General features: G+C 41.1%; 1 protein-coding gene and 1 long non-coding RNA gene across 5 annotated transcripts in view; one reads left to right on the top strand and one right to left on the bottom strand.

Moving 5' to 3' along the window:
- dpp6a (dipeptidyl-peptidase 6a) overlaps window positions 1-8,090 on the top strand; it is a 238,896-nt gene that overhangs the window by 80,889 nt on the left and 149,917 nt on the right. The window lies entirely within an intron of this gene.
- Window positions 1-8,090, bottom strand: part of LOC116671964 (uncharacterized) — an 18,364-nt gene that overhangs the window by 217 nt on the left and 10,057 nt on the right. The window contains exon 2 of the long non-coding RNA XR_004327425.1: window positions 3,482-3,489. This is a non-coding gene — a long non-coding RNA (uncharacterized LOC116671964). The remainder of the gene's footprint in view (window positions 1-3,481; window positions 3,490-8,090) is intronic.

The following is an 8,090-nucleotide window of genomic DNA, read 5'->3' as shown; positions in this document are numbered from 1 at the left end:
CACACACACACACACGCGCACACACACACACACACACCCTCCCCTCCATGCCCCTCCGTTACACACACTGCACAGAAATTTGATACATTGTTTGTCTGCTATTTCATTCATAAATTCACTTCTGAGACTTTTTCACGCGAGAAATCAACTATGTAGAGCTCAAATATGTACCATTTTACGTAAACTGATGGCTTATTACAAATTTTGTCTGACTGTGTCGCACTTCACAAGCTCCACAGTCTGAGGTGGCAGCCGGCGGGTGCCTTCCGGAGTCGTCCTTCACAGACCCCGCTGTGAGCTGACTGGAGCTGCGTCACGGCTGGCAGCCCGCAGCGCTCCGTACCCAGCGCAAAGTCCCCGTTCCTTGGTTACTGCACTACCAAATGCCACTGCCCCGACGGAGCTCCACGGCCGGACACTCGCTGCTCTCCCTCCCCTCGTCCTGCTACATGGCCGGTGTGTGTGACTGAGAGCCTGGTCCGCGACCTTGTTACGGTTGCAATCTCTTGTGGAGCATTATAGCTTCAAAAAAAAACACCTTTCAATTAATCTTATCCAAGAACGACAGGACAACCGGCAAGCCAGCAAACCCGGCAGGCTCCGGCCGGCTGTCACGTCAGACTGTGGAGACTGTGAAGTCCGACACAGTCAGACCAAATTTGCAATTAGCCATCAATTTTATTAAAACGGCCCATATTTGACATCCACATATTTGATTTCTCGCATAAGAAAGTCTCAGAAGTGAATTTAGTAATGAAATAGCAGACAATGTATAACATTTCTGAGATCTGCACGACCTAGATTCAGAAGACCAGTTGGCCTCAGATCAGTGGTTTGTATGTAAATGTTGGTGCGTGACAAAGGTACAGACTAGAGACAAATAAGGTACAGCCACCGAGTTGACGTCAACTATAAACTTTGTTGAGATTCGTCCGTTTTCAGCAGCAGTTTCAAATTGTGAGATTTGCATAGGAAAGGGTGTCAATGGGACTCTGAGGTTCTATGTGTGTCTATTTTTCCCAAAAACTGTTGTAATTCAACTACAACAAGGGAAACTCGGTTTCGCATTCTATCACCCCTTTAAAGTCCAACAATATAATAGGTTACTGATTAGTGTTTGTTCTACACATGGGCCTGCAAAAAAGGAATTAGTGTCCGTCAAAGAGACGATCCATTTAAAACAACTCATTATTGCCTTTGTTTGGAATGAGCTTGACACATTCTCCATTGCCTGCTAAATCCTTCTCTGTCAATACATTTGATAGTGATCTTAGTCTGAAATCCTCTCCGATAATGATTCTGGCTGCTGAAACAACTCATTTCAATCTTATCAAACGTGTTTTTCTCCCCCAAAGCTTTCAGTCTGCAAGCCCATGATATCTGCATGTACTCTGGGTACTTGGGTTCATTTGTGATCCACTGCCATTTCATCAGCTGACTTTCACAGTTCAGTGGGAACGTGAGGACTTAAATGTATAATATTGTGAAGCCTCACACTCTCATTTGGTCCAGTTCAACTCTATCTATCTAGATAGTAATGTTATGTAAAGCCTTTTGGTCCCCACTCGAGCCTCTGCTTTCCCCAGCTGCTTAATTTCTAAAGCAAAAAGTACATGAGGTCTCACATTTCAGCTTCATTAACTAGATATCCTCTCCAATGGCGTTTTATACCATCGAAAAAAGACAGACAAAAGCAGAAATGGATCTTTACTTCTACCATAAAAGCCTTGTCCCTGTGGTGTGATTTACTTTTTCTCCACAGACCCCATTACACGAGTAAACATCTCTGTTCTGTCTGTCTTTGTCGATCTGGTACGATCAGCACAATCGTAATGAGACTCAGGAGATATCTGGCTAGAAATACTAAGATTCAAAGCTCTTACACACGGAGAGGTGAGTGTGTTTTTGTGTGATGTATGTGTGTGTGTGGTTTGAGTCATGTTTTCCCACAGTTCTACTTTTTCACACTTCCTAAACTCATCTCCCTTTTTCCGCGGTCTAATGGCTTTGCGCCTACACTTTGTATTTAGAAGAAAAATGAAAAAAATGAAATATATATCCCCTGCTCCACATTAAAGCATACATAACCTTTCTCTTTTTTGCTTTATCTCTCTGTCAAGCACACACACTCGCACAAATGCACACACAGACAAAAAGAAGATAGTTTTCTCTTATCTGTGACACCCGAGCCCTGAAATGCCCTTTTAATGAGCTGGCCAATGTCAGAGTTGGGTTTATTATAACACAAAATAATAATGATGAAGAAAAGAGAATAAGTAAATATACAGTATGTATGTAATATGCTTACACCACAGGGACATCAGTGGCAGCTGATATAGAGGTTATGTTGGGGTATAATAGGCCTTTGAATAAGCCTTGGGAATCATTTTTCCCCTCAATGGGCAGATAACAATTTCATGGTTTCTGATATTGTCCTATGCTTATCATTTTAATGTATTTCTATATTGCTCTCAAAAGATAGCATAGGGATGGCTGTATTCTTACAGTGCTATCATTAGCAGCCAAGCTTATTTCATTTGCATCAGGAGATAATTGTCTTTTTGCAGCACCCCGCACAGTAGTAAGTTTTCAGAACTAGTACAGTACAAATGTGTATTAATTAACTGGATTAGTCTGTTTTAATTGCCATCACCATTAATAAATTATACTAATATTAGTATTAGTATTTTCCTGCCAATTTACAAGGCCACTATAGAGTAAATTCTGTAAATTTATTTAGAGACTAAGTGATATTCGGTGAGCTATTTTATTTAAATAATAAGATGCTGTATTTACTTTGTCTTCCTTCACCAACAACCCACTTTGTTTTTCATTAACTTTAAGCACTGTGCTTCACAGGCACATTCATTGTTTTCTATCAGATCTAATCACTTCAATTTGGTTCTCATGCACTATTTGCTATGAGTGCATTGGCACATAACAGTGTGACAGTGTATCCTGCTGTGTACCCACTATACTGTAAGTGATGCATGCATTTGTTTAATTGTTTATTGCTTTGGCATACTACTCACAATATCAATCACTAATTTTGTAACTACTCATATCCACATAAGGAAATGATCTACTTGGCACTGGGGAAAAACTAGTGCAGTGTGAGGTGCACCGTTGTCCAAAGTTAGCAGTGGCACAAGTAAATGTGGTAACATGGTTATACCCTGATAAACACCTTACTCTGGTTTTAGGAAACCTGACATTAATGCTCCACCACTTTGGTCCACATTCATAATTTCCAGAAGATAGCCCCTACTGATTTTGTGATCATTTCACTTTTCTTCTAGCTCCATGAAGTTCACATTTTAGTATTTTAGTCTTGACAACTAAGGATTGCCATGACATGCGCTGCAGACGTTCATGAGCTGCTTCCTTTTAATCCCTTTAGCGATCCCCTAACATTTCATCTAGCACCATCAGCAGGTCAAAATGTGCAATTTGACTGACACTTATTTTTATAACCAAATACCTGCAAAACTAATAACATTCCCATCAGCCTCAGCTGTACTTTGTGTTAAGTGCTGATTAGCAAATAGCATGCTAACACACCAAAATACGTTAAAGTGTGAAGAGCATGGCGCAGGTGCATTTAGGGCAGTGTCCAAATCCACTTTTGCTAGTTTGACGGCATAGTTTGACATTTGACTAATGAGCTGTTTGAATAACAAGGAAATGCTGCGCTACTGACTTTAGACCAGGTTTTTTTTGGTCAATGGTGCGATCACTTCGCGCTGCCTCAAGATTGCAATATGCAAAATGACATGGGCGCTGGAAGGTCCTAAAACATCAAAGACACTTGCGTTGGGCTTTGCGCCGCGCTGTGCTGGCTGCAAGATAGGGCCCTCATCCTGCTAAACATCAGCATGTTAGCATTGTCATTGTGAGCATTTGCGCATGCTGACGTTAGCATTTAGCTAGTACAGCCTCTAACTTGGCTGTAGCCATCCATATTCTGAAGCATTTCGTCTTGTGACCAGTTTAGTTCGGTATCGGCTATCTGACATAGCAGCTTTGGTATACACTGTGTATTTATGTTTTTCCTCTGTTGAAGTAAATGTTTTATACTTGGTATTGCCAGAGAGCGAGCATATAGAACATTTTCAACTTCATAAAGTAAACCGTTCATGTAGGCAGCTTAATCCAAGCAAGCCTTTAACCAGAATATGGCAAACAACCTTGTGACTGCAAGCCTATAAAGGTAGCTGCTGTCTGGCTTTTCTTCCTAGAAAATTCTTAATCAGTTTAGAACAATGAACTACTAATTGTCTAAAACTATCTGATTACAGAAACAGTGTTTGTCAGGTGTTGCTGTATACGTGTTCATTAGTAAATGGTGAGTGATCAATATTGGTACTTGAGGGATAGAGTCATCAGTCTACGCACTCGATTCAAGTTGGTGTGTGTGTGTGTGTGTGTGTGTGTGTGTGTGTGTGTGTGTGTGTGTGCCGAGGGAATAACTGTTGTCCAATGAGAAAACCGCAAAGGCAATTGTTTCCTCCTGTCTACAGTCAACAATAACAGCATTAAGCTTAACCTGATTACTGTCATGGTCTAAATCTTCAGCGGCCAGCCTCTTTGACCCCCAGCTCTGTTTCCCCATTAAGGTCATTTCTCCTTCATCAACAAATCCTTCAACACTTAATGGTGATGAAACATGACGAGCTTGCATGTGCACCACTTTCCATGTGATGAATTATGCAGCTAGCGGTGTGTAAAACGACATTATGGTTTATTTATCCTCAGGAAGCTCTTGCCAAACAAATCAGGTACACGTTAAGGGCAGGGGGAAACTCTACAAAGCTAACTCGGCATCCTCATGCGAAGCCTTATCATAGCAGGCAAAAGGAGAACATGTGATGGAACAGCAACTGGACTGTTCGTGTTAAAGTTGTCCTATATATAAAGGTGTGCACATGCCTATATCCATAATGTATAGCAAACTACAGAAATAGTCTGTAATGCTTTTTAAAACCATTTTATGAAAGAAAATGTCACAAAGTGCAGAAAATGTACTCTATAATTAAAAATAAGGCAGACAATTTTCCCTCTGCTTCCTCTTTAAATCTCCGTCTAGCAATGACTAAATATCCCCAGAGGGAGGGATAGCATCATGAGATAATCCCGTACCTCTCACTGACGGGATTTGCAAAGTAATGGCAGTTTGGATCAAATTTGTCTTCCCTGAAGGCTACCAAAACAACAATAACAACAATTTTGCACATTTTCCTATCAGTAGACATAGCTCATGCCTCTTAGAACTTATGTTTTGCAGATATAGAGAAACAAATGCTCAGTAAAAGGAGTATAGGCTTTAGATAACTCCCGAAAAAGGCCATCCATCAATACCACGGTGGCATCATGTGTCTCACTGTTGACGTGTGCAACTCTCTAACTAGTGCTGCATTCCTCTTTGTGTTGCCGCTGCTGTTCTGGCAGCTCACTGACGATAACAGATGGTGGGCATTACTAACTTCATCTCAGCGTAAAATGAATTCACATCCTGCTTCTTCATGAGGCATTTCCACTGTAGGGAGAGGCAGACAACAGGAGGAGGAGCTGGAGGACGGGGAGACAGTCATCAAAATGCTCCCCTTCTGGGTTTTAAGCGTAGCTTTTCCAACCAATCCGTCTCTACGACACATGCACATAGCTGTACACAAATGCACACACACACACACACATGCACAGGCCTTAAGAGCAGTGCTGCCTTTCACTTTTATGGGTCAGGAAACCAGAGCGCTGATTTAGTCATTATTTATGACTGGATGCGGTATTTCTAAGATTAGGGAGGAAACAGCAAAGAGGCAAATAACTCAAGCATCCATGCTGGTAAACAACAAGCATGTGGTGTACATCAAAGCGCGAATGGTGGGACATCAAACTCATCTCAACATGGGAGTTAACTGTTTTATACAGTGTGATGCAGTTTGGTCATGCCTCATTGTGGTGTTTGTTAAAAATCCTCCCAAGGGAGTCAAGTCGGCTTCTTTATGACTTTACAAAGTTGTTTGCGCCGGGGTTTTACTGCAGGTTTGGTTTTTGAGCTTTAGATGTGGCCCAAAAATTGATATGGAAGTCTGTTATAATGGATTTGACACTGTGTACTCCTCTAAGTTATAGCATATTACAGTAAATCAAAGCAAATCTGTCAAGCATGTTGAGCTCCTGGGAACCAAAAATATACTTCTTATAGTTAATCTGTCCTTAAATGTTGAAAATGCACTTTGAAATTTAGCATTGTATTATGGGAATGTTACCATCAGTCAGTATTTCTCAGCTGCATTTGAGGTTTGGAAGAAAAAAGCAGCACTTGAAGTGCCGCCGGTGTGCCACTAGAGGCTGTCCTGTTCCCATCTCAGAGTGAGGTGTATCATTTCCAAGGTTGCCAGGGAGAAGGCTGAAACGTATCATTCCAGAAGTAGGGTCTAAGGGGATTGAAGGCCAGTCATACACAGTGAGGTTAAATCAATGTTACAAGGGATGAGGGATGATGAAAGGAAAGTACAGAGACAGAGGGACGAAGGGAGGAAGGGACAGCGACAGACAAGATGAAGCATTTGCCTTAAAGGCATAAGGGGCCAACGGAGACAGAATTGATCAAAACCAGAAAAAGATCATTGGATAGTGTTTTATATAATATAAGATGAAAAGTGTACCTGGAAGACAATGAAGAGAGGGTGTGACCCAGCCTGCTCACAGTGGAGGATCACCGCAAAGGCCTGATCAGTACAACTGAGTCCCTGCCTCATGGCCACTGAGTCAAATGGAGGAAGTCATAATAACACTGGCAGAGTTTAAGGTCTTTGGTAATAATTTATTCTCTCATTATTACGTAAAGGCTTTTCGTTAAAGGAAATATCCACTGAAACAGATTAGTAAACTGCAATAGTTATCTGTAGGCACAGATTAGTCAAATCTGTATTGTCTGTGGGTCACAACAGACATCAACAAATGAATCATTAATGGAACTGAAAGACAGCTGTCAGACGTCTCCACTGGCAGTACATTCAATAGTCTAACATGCAAATCAAAAACCTGTTAAAGAGTACATCAAGTCCACATGCATTTGAATCTATTTAACACTTTCAGGTTGATTTCATCACCTGCCCCAGAGCTGTATCTGCTCTGTGTGAACAAACAACACATTTCTTCAAAATGACTGTGTACCACCAAAAAATAAGAACATACCAGCAGTTGCAAATTAGCATTTTGCTTTTGCAGCCAAAAGACGTTTTGACTAAGCTTGGGTTGTAAAATTACACTTCCTGGACAATAATTCCACATGCCTGTAATGTACATCATGTGATTGAGTCATAGTTTAGATTTTGCATATACCAGTTTTCAACCTTTCCAAAATTCCCAATTGAGAGGAAGCCTACATGTTGGGAGATGTATCAGTATTCTAACAACTCTGGGCAGCTGTGGCTCTGCAGGTATGAATAATGGGTCGTCCACTCATTGCAGTGTTGGCAATCCCCAGCTCCTAATGGTTAGGCCAGAGCTATGCATGGTAACTCGCAGCCATTGGTGTGTGAGTGTGTATTGTGTGTGAATGAGAAGAAAACTGTAAAGTACTTTGAATGAAAATATTTAATAAATGCAGTTCATTTATCAACAACTAATGCACATAACAGGATTAGTGGAAAGCAGCATGCAACATAACATATCTACACTAAAGTTTCAGGTTTTATTTTATTAACAGCTGTAAAGTTTCCTTGCTGTTCAAATAATGTCGTTTTGACATTTACATTTTGATATTGACATACAATAAACAATATTATAGACAAAATAGCCTAGACAACATTTCCATCAGGAGGGACATGTTTGCAGATATGAAAATAAGGTTTATTGTACACCTCAAATAAAATGTACAAATTCTTTGTTGATTAGACTCCATCGCCATACGAATATTTTGTGTATAAATATATGGGGGTAGAGAACCATTAGACCCCCCGATGGAATCTAGACAACGGTGGTGGTGATGAAGGAGCCTGAAGACCGGACCGAAGGAGGCTCCGGACCGGTCAGCTGGAGGAGATGACGGGAGGTGGAAGGGGGGGGTGGAGGGTTGCACTCTT

This window comes from Etheostoma spectabile, chromosome 22 (assembly GCF_008692095.1).
Source record: "Etheostoma spectabile isolate EspeVRDwgs_2016 chromosome 22, UIUC_Espe_1.0, whole genome shotgun sequence".
NCBI lineage: Eukaryota > Metazoa > Chordata > Actinopteri > Perciformes > Percidae > Etheostoma > Etheostoma spectabile.
The sequence above is the reverse complement of the archived record's forward strand: the minus strand, read 5'-3'. Positions and strand labels throughout refer to the sequence as shown.